The sequence below is a fragment of the Felis catus genome, chromosome A3, assembly GCF_018350175.1.
Source record: "Felis catus isolate Fca126 chromosome A3, F.catus_Fca126_mat1.0, whole genome shotgun sequence".
Lineage (NCBI taxonomy): Eukaryota > Metazoa > Chordata > Mammalia > Carnivora > Felidae > Felis > Felis catus.
Window position 1 is genome coordinate 102,329,077 of NC_058370.1, and position 17,210 is coordinate 102,346,286.

The 17,210-nt window shown below is 43.0% G+C and overlaps 1 protein-coding gene across 13 annotated transcripts in view; it reads right to left on the reverse strand.

Moving 5' to 3' along the window:
* The window catches only part of IL36G (interleukin 36 gamma), a 185,476-nt gene that overhangs the window by 38,861 nt on the left and 129,405 nt on the right, over positions 1–17,210 (reverse strand). The window contains exons 1-2 of one of the 13 annotated variants that reach the window (XM_045054560.1): positions 15,923–16,052; positions 15,480–15,615 (exon numbers count right to left, since the gene is read on the reverse strand). The exons of 11 other annotated variants lie outside the window; for them this stretch is intronic. The gene's annotated coding sequence lies outside the window, so the exon portion shown is untranslated. Of the gene's footprint in view, positions 1–15,479; positions 16,053–17,210 lie in introns of those variants that run through there. One more of the 13 variants, XM_045054561.1, reaches the window with a different exon arrangement.

A 17,210-nucleotide genomic window follows, 5' to 3' on the forward strand; every position in this document is an offset into this window, starting at 1 on the left:
AAAAAAATTAATGTGTGTACCCCTTGACTCCTCAATTCTACTCACAAGAACCAATCAGTTAAATTTACTTTCAGCTTTGGGGCGCCTGGGTGGCGCAGTCGGTTAAGCGTCCGACTTCAGCCAGGTCACGATCTCGCGGTCCAGGAGTTCGAGCCCCGCGTCGGGCTCTGGGCTGATGGCTCAGAGCCTGGAGCCTGTTTCCGATTCTGTGTCTCCCTCTCTCTCTGCCCCTCCCCTGTTCATGCTCTGTCTCTCTCTGTCCCAAAAATAAATAAACGTTGAAAAAAAAAATAAATTTACTTTCAGCTTCAAAAGCTGGAAAAATCCAATTCAAAGTGATCAAAATATTTACTCAATCCCGTCATTGGCAGTCTAGAAGTAGTACAGGATCAGAATGGCTGATACGATAATTCCACAATGTCAGCAAGGATCAGCATGTATTTAGTTCTCTCTGAACTGACGTTCATTACTAAGGCCAGGTTCCCTCATGTCTGTAAGGTAATTTTCTGTGAGAATCAGAACTGTATGCTCAGTCATTTACATCTTTTCAAGAGAGAGAACGTCTCTCCCACATCAAAGTCTTTCAAGTCCGCTTGGGCGAACTTGGGAGGCATGCTGTGCCAATCAGGTCCTAACAAGAAACATATGACACATTCAGAATTTGGCAATTTGAGTTAAATGTAATAAAGGAGCTATTTGTAAAGATATGGGCAGAGTATAGGGAAATCCCAAGGCATAGCACCCAACCCCAGGGCTAGTAACGATAGGATACACCCCTTCCTACCCATTGGCCTGAATGGACAAGAGGAGGAAAAGGTTACCAGAACCCACAGAGAGAGCTTTGTGGAAATGACAACGTAATAGGAGCCATGACCCTCCTCAAGAAAAATAGACTGGGGTGACCCCAGAGAGAAGGAATCAGGAATACCCTGACCTCACTCTCTTCCCACCCTCCAATTTCTTTCCAGTGGATCTTGAAGGGTCACTGGAAGTCATCCAGCATAGTCTAAGCCTTTTGCCCCTCAGGTCCATGCTCTTCCTCCATGGGTGAGAACTCTCTGTTCCCTATCCCAAGAAAAATATAAAAAAATATTAGCTTCTGAATGATCACAAGTTAGGTCAATGTGGTCATAATCCCAACTGAAACTTTTTACTCACGTGCGGTGGTTGGAGGAAAAGGCAGGAGTGAGGAGGAAACAATTAAGCAGTTAATTGAGAGACTACTTGATTCTATAGCTCCTCACAAGGTCTCTAGTTTGATAACCATGGCTGCCTTCTTCCACTAACTATCACATGTTCCCCTTGTCTCTACGGGTACCTCAGCCTGATGCTCTTCTTCTTCACCTGGAGTGGGAATCACATCTTTGCTTCTGTGGACTCTGAGTCCTTGGTGCTTTTCTTTATTGGGTGCTACAGTTTTCAATTGTCCGAAACTACTGGGCAGAGAAGTAATAAGACCTGCTCTAGGGAATCCCTTGGGTTCCAGACACAGTCCTATTTACCTCCACTGAGTAGCAACAACCTAGTTTTCCCTGAATAGGCAGCATCAATCACCCCGAGCAGTAAGATCCCTCCTTTCTACCTGTTTATTCACTGACATGAGGGGCCAGATGGCTATCAGGCATCCCAACCTCCAATTCCTCAGATCCTGACTATATTCCCTAAGGGAAGCATTTCTTTCATTCCTGGGCATTAGAACCTCCTTTCCATGGAGGCTTAGGTCCCAGAAGAAGAAGAAAAAGCTCCTACAGTATGTCATTTGGTTTAACAGTAAGAGGAGCTCTCTCCCCCATTACACCCTTTGGTTCTTGAACCTCTGCATTTCCGTCATGAGGAAGATAGCAACATTTACAAACCAGTGGCTTAAGGAATACACTGCTTGCAGCAAGACAGAACTCTCAGAGTGTTGTATTTTAGCCGGCACCACATTTGACTCTTCAAAAGACCATCCCACTATTCTATCAAGAGAGCTGCACATGGCAAAGCTAATGAATTATTATTACCTGAGTGTGAGTTGTTGCCATAATTTCTTTACTGAAAAATGTAACTCCTAGTCAGAAGTGATGCTGTATGGGACATAGATAAAGTCATTCAGTAAGTCTACAAATGGCGTTCCTGGCAAAAGTACTATGAGTTGAGAAGACAAACCAGTACACAAAATGTATAGGTATCCAAGAAGAAAGCTTTGACTTCATAATGGAAGAGTCCAGTATAAACAATCTGCCAATAGGGAACTGGGTGGTTTCACCAGGAAATGGCACCATACCAGGGGTTTTCTGTTGATCTATGCTGATGGTGGTTTGGGCACTGTGCAGTGGCAATAACCAAATCAAACTTGTTGAAAGGAAATCAACCTGCTGAGTCCAGGCATAACCTCCATATCTGCCACCATGGTCACTTTGTACATGGACCCACTGAGTAGGCAAGTGCCTGGGGGAAGATTGACATCCACAGGGTGGGACATCTTGACCTCTGATTTATTGACAGCATCCTCTCCAGTAGATTCCTTTTGGTAGGCCCTTATTTGGAACACAAATATCTTCACATTCCATGTCCATTCTGAGAAGTTCATCTGCATGGCACTCTCCAAACCTCCTTGCAGTCAGTTTTCTAATCGTTTTCTTTCCAAGTCCCTGCCCAGCTAGCCAACTCATTAGCCCACAGATTGATGTAGATCTGTATCATAGATCTCCTCCGACATGAAATGAATAACCAAATATGCCATCTCAATTTCTGCCCAGTGGGAGGATTTCCCTTCATCATTATTTTTCAGGGCAACTTGAAGGGGCTATCGTGAAATGACAATAGCCCCCTATTTCTGGCTGGGGCCAGCATACTATGCAGACCCATACATACATCCAATCAGGCCTACACTTTTTCTCCTTGATGTTTAGATCTCACCCACAAGATTCTGCTGTGAACTAAGAAATAGTTGGAAAAGCTGTAGGAGCAAATACTGTGGGAGTCTGAGCTACCAGTTTATGAAGTTTACTTCTGCCTTTCAGATATGCTTGGGCCTGGTCTCCTATGTACTATTGTTCTTTAAATAGAATATCCCTGTGCCTGTCCAATTTTATGGTTTGGCCGATCAGGTCATTCCAAGCTCATGGTGGGCAGTTAAGTTGGATAGTCATTTCATGTCTCAGTTAGGAATTCAGACTCTGTAATGAACAAACAGCAATTCAGGAGCTGATTTTCAGCAAAGCAGAAGAGGACTTGGCCTTACTCTAAAACCCCAGGGATGTTCCCTGTAATCCTTGAGCCTGGGGCTTGTAAGAGCTCCATGCAGCACCTGTATCTGCCACAAACACTTCTAAAACCAGTGGGTCTGTTCTTTTTTAGGCTTATTTTACTTATTTGGGGGGGGGGGGGTGGAGAAAGAACGCACAGGAGGGACAGAGGGAAAGGGATAGAGAGAGGACAATACCAAGCAGGTTCCACACTGTCAGTGCAGAGCCCAATGGGGGGCTCAAACCGTGAACCATGAGATCATGACCTGAGCCAAAATCAAGAGTTGGATGTGTATCCAACTGAGCCACCCAGGCGCCCCTGGGCTTTTTTAATTCTTAAGGCCCAAGGGGCAAATAAACTTGCATCCAAGCCTAGACGTTCGGCATAATCTTTTCTGGCTCTAGGACCCATTAAAACTAGCAGCTTTATGAGTTACTTGGTATGTGGACTGAAACAACATGCCCAGACAAGGAATGTGTTAACCCTAAAATCCAAAGAGGCCCATTAAGCATTTGGGGTTTTGTCTGTTCGTTTGTTTTCACGCTGGGAAATACAAGGTCCAACAACTTGTCTATAACTTTCTAGGGGACATTCTGAGATGTCTTAGACTACTGGACCCCTGGAAATTTCATCAGTATAGCAGACCTCTGACTGCATTTCACTAGCATGCATTTACCTTTCTAAGGCATCTAGTGTGTTTGCTATTTCTAGCTTACCAGATACACTTAATGTCATCAATATAATGGACCAGCACCAGGTCCCCAGGTCTTACTATGATAAGGAATTAGAGAGTTGGTACAGACGTGAGGCAATACAGTCTTGCATGTAAAGGCAAACTGCTTCTGGTCATTGTTGCTCTTAGCTATGGGGTTTAAAAAACATTTTCCAGGTCACTAGCTGTATACTAGATCTCAGGGGCTGTGTTTATTTGCTCCAGTAAGGACATTACGTGCCGATCTGCAGCTTCAATTGGCTTTACAAGCCGGTTAAGTTTATGATGATCTACTGGCATTCTCTGCAACCTGTGCAGTATTTGTATCAGCCAAAAAGGCAAGTTAAATGGGGATGCGAAATTAATACCCTTGCAACTTTCAAGTCTTTGATGATGGCACTGATTCTAGTAATTCCACCAGGTATGTAGTATTGCTTTGGGGTTTTTAGTTTATTATCTTGGCAGGGGTGAGAAAGAATCCTCAGGCTTCCCCTTTGCATTTTCTTCATAGTAACCTTCACTCTATGAGAAGGAACCCAAAATGGGCCTGCTGCCAATCACTACATTTATTGATTTAAATTAGATAAATTCTAAGCCTGAGAAAATAATCTAAGGCTGGGTCTTCAGACAGACATAGATCCAAAGTCCATCTGTCTCCTGGCCTTTATAATCTTCTATGTGGCTTGACGGACCACAGCAGCGTTTTGCATCTCTGGGGATCAGCATCCGTATGGAGCCAATATTTGAAACCCCTGGAAAGTCCTTCTGTGTTCCCAGCGCACAGTCCTCTGATAAATGGCCACAAGTGTCTCTGGGGAAGGCTTAGGGGAAGGAAGAGTCCTACTTGTTTACCTGTCACCTTGTATCAGTCTGCTTGGGCTGCCGTAACAAAATACCACACAGTAGGCGGCTCAAAAACAAAAATTTGTTTCTCACAGTTCCGGAGGCTGGAAGTCCAAGATCAAGGTTGGGGCAGCTTTGGTTTCTCCTGGGGCTTCTTTCCTTCTGGCTTGTGACCCCTCATGGCCTTGCCTCTGTGCATTCGCATCCCTGGTGCCTCTTCCTTTTCTTACAAGGACAGCAGTCATACTTAGATTAGGGCCCCACTAGTAATGACTTCATTTAACCTTAATCACTCCTTTAAAAGCCCTATCTCCAAAAATAGTCACTTTGAGAGTTAGAGATTCAACATATGAATGGGGGTGGGATGGGAACTACTCGGTCTACAACACACCCTGCAAAATTCTTCTTCAAAGGGACCTGGCCTTTGCCTCAAAGGGCTTCAGGTGTGTGATCTTCCTTAAATCTGGAAAGTGGGTAAGAATGAATCCTCACTATAAGCAATTCAGGTTAGGTTTTCCGCCTGCCACACCTAGATATTTTTTCTCGTATATGTGAAGCAGCACCTCAGAAGGATCTCCAACTATTTCATTTCTAGAAACCCTAAGGTGAATTAGTCATTGCCCCAGTGTGCTGATGTTCTACATACATATGAAGCTCAGGTGGAGCCGCTGCTGTACCAGAGGCTCAGGGACATGCTGGGGATGTTGGAACACATCTATTGTGTTTAACCTAGCTAGCTGCCCATTAATCACCCCCGCCCCCAAGGATGACCTGAGGGACCAATAGCCAATGTGTTGGCGAGGGGCTTCTAGTCTCTTGAAGAACTCACGGGTAGCTACCCTGGCTAGGCTGACAATGATGGTTATTTAAATTGCTGCCATTAGAGGAAGCTAGATGAATGGAATGTGTAAATTCCCTGCACATTTTTTCAACTTTTTCTATTATTATTTCTAATAAAAAGTTAAAGAGAAGAGTACAATGCATGTATTATGGTAAACTCGTAGGGTAGTTGATTCTTTGATAATTTTTCCATGCAAATAAGGTGTTTAGACTAATGAAAAGGAAAATTACCAGGTTGGGCAAATCCAAACTGAGGTGTTCTCTAGCATACAGCCTAATCGGTGATTTAAACATAGTTTCTTGTTTGCTTTTCCCCAAACAAAACAAACATTTGTCTTGTCAATATGAGACTTTTCAGTTTTAATTAAAATTATCTATTATGCTGTCCAGAAAACAAATCTCTGTAAAGTATTACTCTATTTATATATAAATACATAAAGGCCTTCTGGCTCCAGAGAATTAATTTTTCAAACTTTAGGTTACCTTTATGTTTAGGGATGTTTCAAAACAAATAATGTGAAATACTTAATAAATTAAAATTTTGGTAACGGGGTGCCTGGGTGGCTCAGTCGGTTAAGCATTCCACTCTTGATTTCAGCTCAGGGCATGATCTCTCGGTTCATGAGATCCAGCATAGAGCTTGCTTGGGATTCTCTCTCTCTCCCTCTCTCTCTCTCTCTCTGCCCCTCTCCCCCTCAAAATAAATAAATAAACTTAAAAAAATGGTAACAAATTTATTTTCTTAAACAATTGAATTTCTAAAATGTTCACAAGGTATAAATACAACATCTTGGATGATATTGGTGGGAGGGGGTGGGGGGGGTGGGAGGGATATGATATTCTGAAACCCTAAAAACTACTATAAACATTCATGTGTAAATTTTGTGTAGAATGCAATTGCTGGATCATATGGTCAGACTCTGCATTTAGCTTTGTAGAAAAAGAAAACAAGACAGAACAAAGAGCAAACTGCCAGACTGTCTTCCAAAGAGGCTGTACCATTGTGTACTCCCACCAGCAATGATTCCTGCTGTTCCACATCCCCACCAGCATTTGGTGTTGTCAGTGTTCCAGATCCTGGCCATTTCCATAGGTGCGGAATAATCTCTGTTGTTTTAATATGCAATCCCCTAATGACATATGATGGTGGAATATCTTTTCATATACCTATTTGCCACCCGTATGTCTTCTTTGTGAGGTGTCTGTTCAGATTTTTGGCCTGTTTTTAATTGGGTTGTTTCCGCTCACATTATTGAATGTTAGGAGATCTTTGCATATTTTGAGTTTCACCTATGTCTTTTTACTTTTGTTAACATGGCTGCTAGAAAATTTTTAATTCCATGTGTGGCCATATTTGTGGCTCACCATTCAGTATGTTCTGGTTGGACACTAGTCTAAAGATGCAGCTTGGGTGCCAGAAAGACTGAGGTACCACATCAGTGGAGGGGCGGCCACTTGGTCCAGCCTGCGTGGAAGGGGCAGGGGCTGAGAGCCAAGGCAAAGCACAACATCTTATTGTAACACTTTTGACATACTCATTTTTTCAACCCTAAAAACCCCAACCTTAAATGTACAGGTTTTTGAAGTTAATTACCAAATAATATGTGCAACTGGCATAATCATCTAATGCCTCAGCTTCCCTCTCCTGTTCCCTGACCCAACCACGTCGGGCTCGGGGGCTCGGTTTACTTGCGTCAAACCTCGCCGATTGGGCGGTCCTGCTCACTTCAGATTCTCCCCAGTACACCTCTGCTCTTGCTACTGTCCTCTCTAAAACCTTCAATGACTCCCCACTGCCTGAACAATAAAGTTCAAACTCTCTGGCATGGCTCAGGACCTGGCAAGGGATAGAAGTACACTCAGAAGTTGTACACTGGGGAGAACATAAGCAAGGGAGTATTTACAAGAGTGCAGGCAGGTTTAGAGAAAGCAACAGGAGATGGTGAATCACAGGAGGGGGGAGCTGCCAACAGCTGGAATCCCCTATCCCCATGCCCCCAGGAGGAGAAGGGGCAGGGGGACCTGCCAGTGACTGGTACACCCAGAGCTGAAGCTGTGGCTTCTCTATCAGAATGGAAAGCAGGGAGGGAAAGCAAATGTCAGGGAGGGGTGTACTCTAACTAAACTCTCCTCCTCCGTCTGATTTCCCATTGCCTCAGCCTAAGCAGGAGACAGAGGACAAGAGACCACTGAAGCAGCCCACGAGATCAGTCTCACAGACAGAACAGTCTCCTGTGAAGACACAGGACACACCCCCCTGGGTTCCTGGCTCAGCCCATAACTGCCCACCTACTTCCAGGCACTCCCACTCCAGGCTGTCCACCTCACTTTGGTCAAGAAATCTCTCGGGGGGGCCTGGGGGGCTCAGTTGGTGAAGCGCCTGACTTCGACTCAGGTCATGATCTATCTCATGGTTCCTGGGTTCAAGCCCCACATGGGGCTCTCTGGTGTCAGCATGGAGCCTTCTTTGGAATCTCTGTCTCCCTCTCTCTCTCTCTCTCTCTCTCTCTCTCTCAAAAATAAATAAACATTAAAAAATGCATAAATAAAATGTTAAAAAAAAAAAAAAGAAATCTCTCTAAAACTCAGACCCGATCACACAGCTCCCCCTAGGAAAACCTTCTTCAATATCCACCCAGCAAGTCCAAGCTTCGTAGTGAGACCCTACGACCTGTTATGAGCTGACTCAGTTCACCACCTCGCTCACCATAACTTTATGAATGCAAGTGTTTGGTTCATCACAAACCCCTTCAAGTGACATCCTCTGTCCCTGGATGCTGCCACAGAGAGGGCCTGGCTGCCAAGGAATCCACCGTTTTCAGCTTTCAAAGACTTGGAGCTAGGCTCTGGTTGAGTGGTCAGCTGTGCCTCCTGGGACCAGCAGAGGGCACCCTGACATTGAATGCCATCGAATGGCCAAGCCTCTGGAGACCACATCCCGGGAGGCGGGCTGCTGGAGCTCTGAATTCAGCGTGGCGCCTGAAGGCAAGAACTTTGCAGAAAGCTTAGAATCCTGCTTTCAAACTTCTTTTTTACTGCAGGCCGTTTGGAAATCCATTTTACCTTGCAACCCAGTTCACACATACATGTAAATTTATTGTCCACTTGCATTGCTAATTTACCAAATTCTGACTGATGGAATTTCATAATGAAATGAATTTTCAAAAAATAAAAAATAATTTAACAACATTAAATTTAGTTAATCAAAGTGGACCTTTGTTGTTTATACCTTCCAGCAAATTAGTGTTTTAAATAGTTTGCTTTTATATAACTGAAGCCTTTTTTGGCAAAATATTCAGATCTTTAGTTACCGAATACATGACACTCTTTAAAATGTAGGTAACAGAGGCACCTGGGTGGCTCAGTTGGTCAAGCTTACGACTCGTGATTTCGGCTCAGGTAATGATCTCACAGTTCATGGGTTCAAGCCCTGCACTGGGCTCTGCACTGACAGTGTGGAGCCTGCTTGGGATTCTCTCTCTCTGCCCCTCCCCTGCTTGTGTTCTCTCTCTCTCTCTCTCTCTCTCCCTCTCCACCCCCCCACCCCGGCCAAATCAATAAATACACTTTTTTAAGATGTAGGGTAACAAAATATTATGACAATTTGACTGTGTAAGGTCATAAAGGCCTACAGCCTCCTTAAAATGAAACACCTGATTTTCATGAGTTACTTATTTTCTCAGGGAAAGGGTGTGTGAAATTTTAATGAAAACTAGAAGGGTATCTGATTCACAAGTCACTCAGATCAAAATGACTGTAGGGATTTGTAGGGATAAAACTGCCATCAAATCTACAACATGTTAAAAGATAAACTGAGAATTTATTTGAGCAGAAATTACTTCAAATCAAACAGCATCCAATCCCGCAGATAGAAAGGGGCTCTGAGGAGCTGTGCAAAATGAAAGACTTTCATGGGCAGAAGGGAGTGGAAACAGGGAAATCAAAGTTGGCAGAAAATCAGGTTGGTTATTGATTGCTGCAAGGTTACTTTCCCAGAGGGGACCGTGGGGGTCTCAGGCGGATTAGCTAGCCACTGCTGATCAGGTGACTCCCGACTGACTGGGTTTTTTTCACCCCTGGTTTCAGATTCCATTTCAGGGAGAGTTGAGACTGTAATTGAGCCTCAGTTTGGTGACCTGGGGCTTAGAATGAACAACTCCGGTTTGGGCCCGGTACCTTGTTTTATAGGAGACACAGTAACAATGATCTCATATTTGGATTCATGCTCCAAATAATTATCTTCCTTAGTGTGCATGAAAGAGATACCACCAAGAGCAGGAAACAAACTATGGGGACGCCTTGCAAGTGAATGGAGATTCCCAAAGTGTCTACAAATGCAAAATAAGAAACAATGATTTTGTGAGCTTGGCAACAACTGGAGCTAGTCACAAAATGATGCAGTTAACAGTTAAAGGCAAATCCCTCACACAGCCTGTGTGAAAACTGTTACTGTTTGAGACCAATGGAGCCAAATGAAAAGCTTCCATTCTCAAATAATAACTACCAATAGAATATTAACTTCAATTTATCATTTCAGACTGGGGTGCCTAGGTAGCTCAGTCGGTTAAGCATCCGACTTCAGCTCAGGTCATGACCTCGTGGTTCGGGAGTTCGAGCCCCAAGTCGGGCTCTGTGCTGACAGCTCCAGAGCCTGGAGCCTGCTTTGGATTCTGTGTCTCCCTCTCTCTCTGCCCCTCCCCCACTCGCACTCTGTCTCTCTCTGTCGTTCAAAAACAGGTCTAGATACAGACATGACTTACTGGGAGGTTTCTCCCAATCTGAAGACCTGTGAACTAAAGAGACAAGTTATCTGTCCACACTGACCCAACATGCAATGGTGAATAGGCATAGAGTGGCCACATGAGATCTTCCTGTTAAAAGGAGACCGTCTAGACATATATAGCATTCCCTGGTTCATAGCAGTTCGGAAGTCCAGCTGGGAACATATCACCAATTCCTTGACTAGGGACCCGCCCTGTGCCCCAGGAGCAGGTTCTAGCCCTAGACTATCAGTTCTACCCTCTGAGTCATCTTTCCTTTTCCGTATGGAACAGCCCATGTTTGCAGCAGAGCAGTTTTCTCAGCCTGCTTCCTTCCTGTCCATTGACAGCTGGAGGTCTGTGTTAGTTTCCTATCACTGCTGTAAAAGAAGCACCACAAACTTCACAACTTAAACAACTCAAACATGATCTTACAGTTCTGGAGGTCAGAGGTGGAAAACAGGTCCCACTGGGCCAAAATCAAGATGTTGGCATGCTCTCTCTGGAGGCTCTAGGGGAGAATCGTTGCCTTGCCTTTTCCAGCTTCTAGGAGTCACCTGTGTTCCATGTCTCCCTTCCACCTTCAAAGACAGCAACAGCTAGTTGAGTCTTTTTATTTTTTTAAGTGTATTTATTTTGAGAGAGAAAGCAAGTTGGGGAAGGGCAGAGAGAGGGAGAGACAGAATCCCAAACAGGCTCCGCACTGTCAGTGCAGAGCCCGACACAGGGCTTGAACTCACAAACTGTAAGATCATGACCTGAGCCAAGAGTCAGACGTTTAACCCACTGAGCCACCCTTAACCTAATCACACCTGCAGACCCTTTTTGCCACGTAAAGTAACATATTCACAAATTCTGGGATTAGGATGTAATCTTTGGGGCCATTATTTTTATTGTATTTATATATATTATTATATTATATATAATTTATATATTATTTATTATATTTATATATTATATTATATATTTAGTATATAGATATATAGATATAACATTTATATAACATTTTATATGTTAAGGCCCCTCTTTATTTTTTACTTCTCTGTCCCTTTCAGTCCAATCTACTTTAATTCTTTTAAAAATGTTTTGCATTCTCAATTTAGAATCAATTCCATTAGGGGAAAAACACACCTACATTTCTTTTCAAGACAGTTTTCTCTACCTTGTGTTACCTGTGAGGCTTCTGGTTCTTAAAGGACGTTTCAGGCATGCCCGAAATCTCTCTGAGGTCTTACAATTTCCCACTGGTGTGCAAGAATACATATTTTAGGAAACATGACGTAAAAGCTACCAGTCCTCTTTTATCAAAAAGACGGGAGATAACAAGTTAGTGTGAATGTGGAGAAAAGGGAACACTTTTACACTATTGTTGGGAATGTAAAATGGCACAGCCATTATGGAAAACAGTATGGTGGTTCCTTAAAAAAAGTAAAAACCAAATCCCACTCCTGGGTATGTATCTGAAGGAACTGAAATCAGGATCTTGAAGAGACACACCCATGTTCATTGCAGCATTATTCACAATGGCTAAGATATGGAAGTAACCTGAATGCCTGTAAATGGATGAGTGAATTAAGAAGATGTGGTATACATATACAATGGAATAGTATTCAACCATGAGAAAGATGGAAAACTTGCCATTTGCAACAACATGGATGGACACTGAGGGCATTATGCTAAGTGAGATAAGTCAGACAGAACAAATACTATATGATATCTCTTGCATGTAGAATCTGAAAAACCAAAAACCTGAACTTGCAAAAACAAAGAGTAGAATGGTTACCAGTGGGGAAACTGGGGAGATGTTATTTAAGGGGACAAATTTGCAACTCATAGATAATCAAGTTCTAGAAACTTGTACAACATAGTGATTATAATCAACAATACTATATTATAAACTTGAAAGTTGCTAACAGACCAGATCCTAACTGCTCCCAATATAAAAAAAAGAAATTATGATTATGTGATATGATAAAGGAGTGTTAGCTAAATACTGCAGTAATTATACTATAAAATATAAATGTATCAAACACATTGTACATTTACACGGTATTATGTATCAATTATATCTCAATTAAAAAAAAAAGTTGCCCATCCTTAAGACCTGGGAGTGGCCAGGAATGGCAAAATTCTACTTCATTCTAGTAAATATTGGTTAAGCAATCACAGAGCCCACCCAGAGTCAAGGGGAGGAAACACTGACCATCCCTCTCATGGAGAAGAACGTCAAATAATTTGCAATATATTTAATCTGCTCTACCAAGGAGCTATGGACTAATTGTTACTTTCATTATTTCACATCAATCCACTCCCATTTTATTGCTCTTGATGAGGCAATAGTAAGAATGGCAGCGGGGTTCCAAGATCTAGATCAAGTATCCTGACCTCCAGAAGAGTGGAAGAACTGTGGAAGTTGCTGGTCTTTGAAGGCCTGGACTCAGAAACTGGCAGTCCTTCATTTCTGTCATATTCTATTGATCAATCACAGAACCTGCACTGACTCAAGAAGAGTGCACATAAATGCCATCTTTCAGTGAGGGAAATGTCAAGGAATTTGCATTTATTTTTAATCTGTCATAGTCTGCCTTATTTCTCTTCCTCACTTATGCAAAATACACATATACCCACCCAAGGGCTCCCAAAGTCTCATCCAGTTAAGGCATCAGCTTGATGTCCAGGACCCCATCATCTAAATCAGGGAAACTATGGCCTGCCCACGCATTTACACATTGTGTATGGCTGCATTTGTGCTACAGAGGCACAGCTGAGTAGTCACGGCAGGGGCCATATGGCCTGTGAAACAGGAAAGATTTACTGTCTGGCCCTTTACAGAACAAGTTACGCATCCCTGGTCTAAATCATCTCCCAGTGGGATTTCCAAAGGACTCTGGAGTCAGAATAGTCAAAGAAAAAAACAAGGTCAGGAAAGTAGTTCTCCTGCTGATACAAACTTGTAAACATGACTCATCTTGTATCAGAAAATCTAGGAGGGGAGCTTAACTGCTATCAGAATCTGTATTGCCTGATGGTGCAAACTGTTTCCAATTAGGAGCCCAACCCTATAGCACAATGACTCTTCATCCTGGCCATACGTTAAAATCACTTGGGAGCTTTCAAAAAATACCAATGCCTGGGCACCCGCCAAACCAATTGAGGCAGTCACTGGGGATGGGACCCAGATCCGTAATTTTAAGGCTCCTCAGGTGACCTAAAGTCAGTAGGTGACACGAAGAGTGTACAAACCATAGATCCATGCTAAAGGTGTCATGTTTATGGAGTCAGAAACAAGGCTATGTTTGTTTATGTTTATATATAATTATATAGTATAAGTGCTAATCCACAAGATAATCCTACCACATCAATCACATTTTATATGTGTTGCTCGAAGTAGACTCAATCATCAGTCCTATATGTGGGCTCATACCCTCTCCCGTGCAAAACCTGAATTCAACCACTGATGTTTGGTCATCTTCCCTATCAGAGGTGGCACAGGGACAAGTCCCTTGTCTAGAACTGTCCCTCACCCCCATTTCCCATAGGCTGGCTGGCCAACTGAATCCCTAAACCCCCTATAGTCAGGCAGATCCTTGGTCACTGCTGCAGTTCGCCCTTCTCACTCAGACAGGCTCCACAGAGGTGGGCACAACCCCTTTGAATTTTCCTCAAGACTCCTGCCATCTCCATACCCTTCCTGACACAAAGCTGCTGCTCCTGGGTGCTTCCTGCCTCACCCCATCATCAGCACCCTTTCACTGTCCTCACCATTGGCCCAGCTGGTGCCCAACACAGCAGAGATCCATGCCACCTGGGCATTGCTGATGTCATGGGCCCACCAGTGAAAGGGTGCAGAAGAGATGGTTATCAATACTAATACTACTACTACTACTAATGAACTTTCATTGAATCCCTTCTTATTCCTCATATCAATCCTATGTAAGATAACTTTTATGATCCCCATTTTACTGGTGGGCAAAATGAAATTGGAGAAGTTTAGTAACTTGTTCAGATTGCAAACAACTGAACAGAAATTTGGCCCCAATGGAGTCTGACCCCAGAGTGGTGTGGTTAGTTATCAATGTTCCCTTACGAATGGGTCAATGAGTTGGAGTGAAAAACTAATGAGAGAAATACATATTGCTTGAGCCCAATGGGCAAAGTGGGGATTCAAGGCTGGTGAACTGAGGTATGTTCACTACTCACAATCTCTGGTACTGTTTTTCAGGAATAAAAATCAAATCCATAACCTTAGATATGCATACTATTCGAGACCCGAACCAGTAAATTCTGGTTCTAGAAGGCAGGGTGCTCAAAGCAGTTCCAGACAAAAGCACCACAATCCCAGGTGACTCTCCACCTTGCTTTATTCAGCAGAAATGGTTCTTGTTCTCTCTCACTTCCCACCTGGCCTGTATAAAGCCCCTCTCCCCATGTAGCCCTCAGCCACTCTCTTCTCTGGGGTGGGCAAAGGACTGCCGCCTGGGGAACAGCCTCGAAGACCAGCTAGTGGTGGGCAACAGTGGATGGCCCCAAAGGGGTTCTGGATCTAAAAGAAGCTTACGTGGAAGGGTTGGAAGGAAGAAGGAGCCAGAGGAAGAAGGAAATTCCAAGAATCGGAATGTTCTTGGCTTCTGGGCCAACTCAGGTGTAAGAATTTGATGACGGTGCTAAAGGAAAGAGGGTGTTGTACCAGAAATGTCAAGAGAAACAAAAAGATCATTTTTCTACGACTATGGCTGACCCAGTTTTCTGACTTTTTCCACAGACCTTTTATATATCAACTTCACACTCAGAAAAGCTCATACCAAGAAAGATCACTGTTTTTTTCATTGTCTCTAAAGGAGAGCCCTGTCCTTCCTGTGATAGAGTCAAAGAGCCAAAGCATCTCTCATTGCAAAGGAAGGTAAGAGATGTGGGAAAGAAATGTCCCCTGTCCTCCCAATTCAGAGAAGTGGGAAGCCTGACCGCTAAGGCTGAAAACCCAAACTTTAGCAAAGATTGCCTCATCTTTCCTTTTTTCCTTCACAAAGTAGCCTGGCTACCAAATAAATTCTCCTTTGTATTTCAGAAAAAGAACATCAAAGAACTGAACTCACTGAACAATGAGGATCCCTTCACCTTCCTTAAGGAACAGTTTGGTTCCTGTTTCACTTTGGAGTCAGCTGTGCATCCCAGATACTTTGTCTATACTTCCAACATACACACCGACAACCTGTGGGAGTGAGGAAAGATCTAGGGAAAGAAAAAAAACACTCAATTCAAATTTGAAAACACCGATGTGAATCTCAATACAGGAGGAGACTGAATACGCAAACATCTGAGACAACAGAACTCAAACCCTCAGCTTCTATAGCAATGGGCCCAGAGTCAGAAGTGTTCAATGGCTGCCAGCTTTTCTATTTTTGTCCTCACTTCCAACTCAGGACCAACCAGAGAAAGCCGACTATGCTCTTCAAACCAAGCACCTAGGATGCCCCAGCTCCAGCGTCCCAGACCAACAACTCCAGTCAATAGGCACCTTTTTCACCATAAAGCTTACCCACTCCTCTGTCTGCCTTTGAATCACTGCCAAATGCAAGTGATGGAGGCTTGACTCCTTTGCTACAGCAAACTCTGAATAAATAGCTGCTGTGTGTTCTTTGAGTAGTCTTCATGATGAGACCTTCTCTAAAGTCCTGATATAGAAGGGAAGCCATTTTAGATTTCTAAGTCAGCATGACTGTACATAAACTTTGTTCCAACCAAAAGCCTGATTTATGGCCCATCAAATACACATTGTACACCTGCCTTGTAAATGCACAGCCTAAGGGAAACCACCTTGCCCTTAAGATCTCTATCTCCCTGCATTCCTTGACATTAAAACCTGTGATTCCTGCCTATATGTTAACCTGTTATCTTTTGGGCTTTTGCAAGCTGTAAAAAAGAATATAGCCCTGTAAAAACGGTTCATTCTCCAGAGCACGTTTTTCCCTGCGAAGAGGGTGTTTCCCAGGCAACTGTCCTAACTTAGGCTCAAATAAAACTCTCTTTCTTTAGAGATTCTAAAAGGTTTGTTCATTTTGTGTCAACATTTATCTCTATAGACAATAGCAAATAATAACATAGCTTCCCCCCCATAACATGCTGTCTTCACCCAGCAAGCATGTGGGCTTTGCTTTCAGTGTCATTTGTCCCTTTATTTTTTTTAATGTATTTATTTAAAATCAAGTGAGTTATCATACAGCGTAGCATTGATTTCAGGAATAAAACCCAGTGATTCATGACTTACATATGACACCCAGTGCTCATCCCAACAAGTGCCCTCCTCAATGCCCATCACCCATTAGGTCCATCCCCCCTCCCAACGCCCCTCCAGCAACCCTCAGTTTGTTCTCTGTATTTAAGAGTCACTGGTGGTTTGCCTCCCTCTCTGTTTTTATCTTATTTTTTCCTTTCCTTCCCTTATGTTCATCTATTTTGTTTCTTAAATTCCACAGATGAGTGAAAGCACATGGTATTTGTCTTTCTCTGACTTATTTCACTTAGCATAATACACTCTAGTTCCATACATATTGTTGCCAATGGCAAGATTTCATTCTTTTTGGTCATTGAGTGATATTCCATTATATATATATTATATATATTATATATAATATATATATATATAGTAAAATACATATACCATACCATACTATACATACCATACCATACATACACCATATCTTCTTTATCCATTCATCAGTTGATGGGCATTTGGGCTCTTTCCATACTTTGGTTATCGTTGATAGTGCTGCTATAAATTTTGGGGTGCACACAACCCTTTGAATCAGCATTTTTGTAAAGTGTAT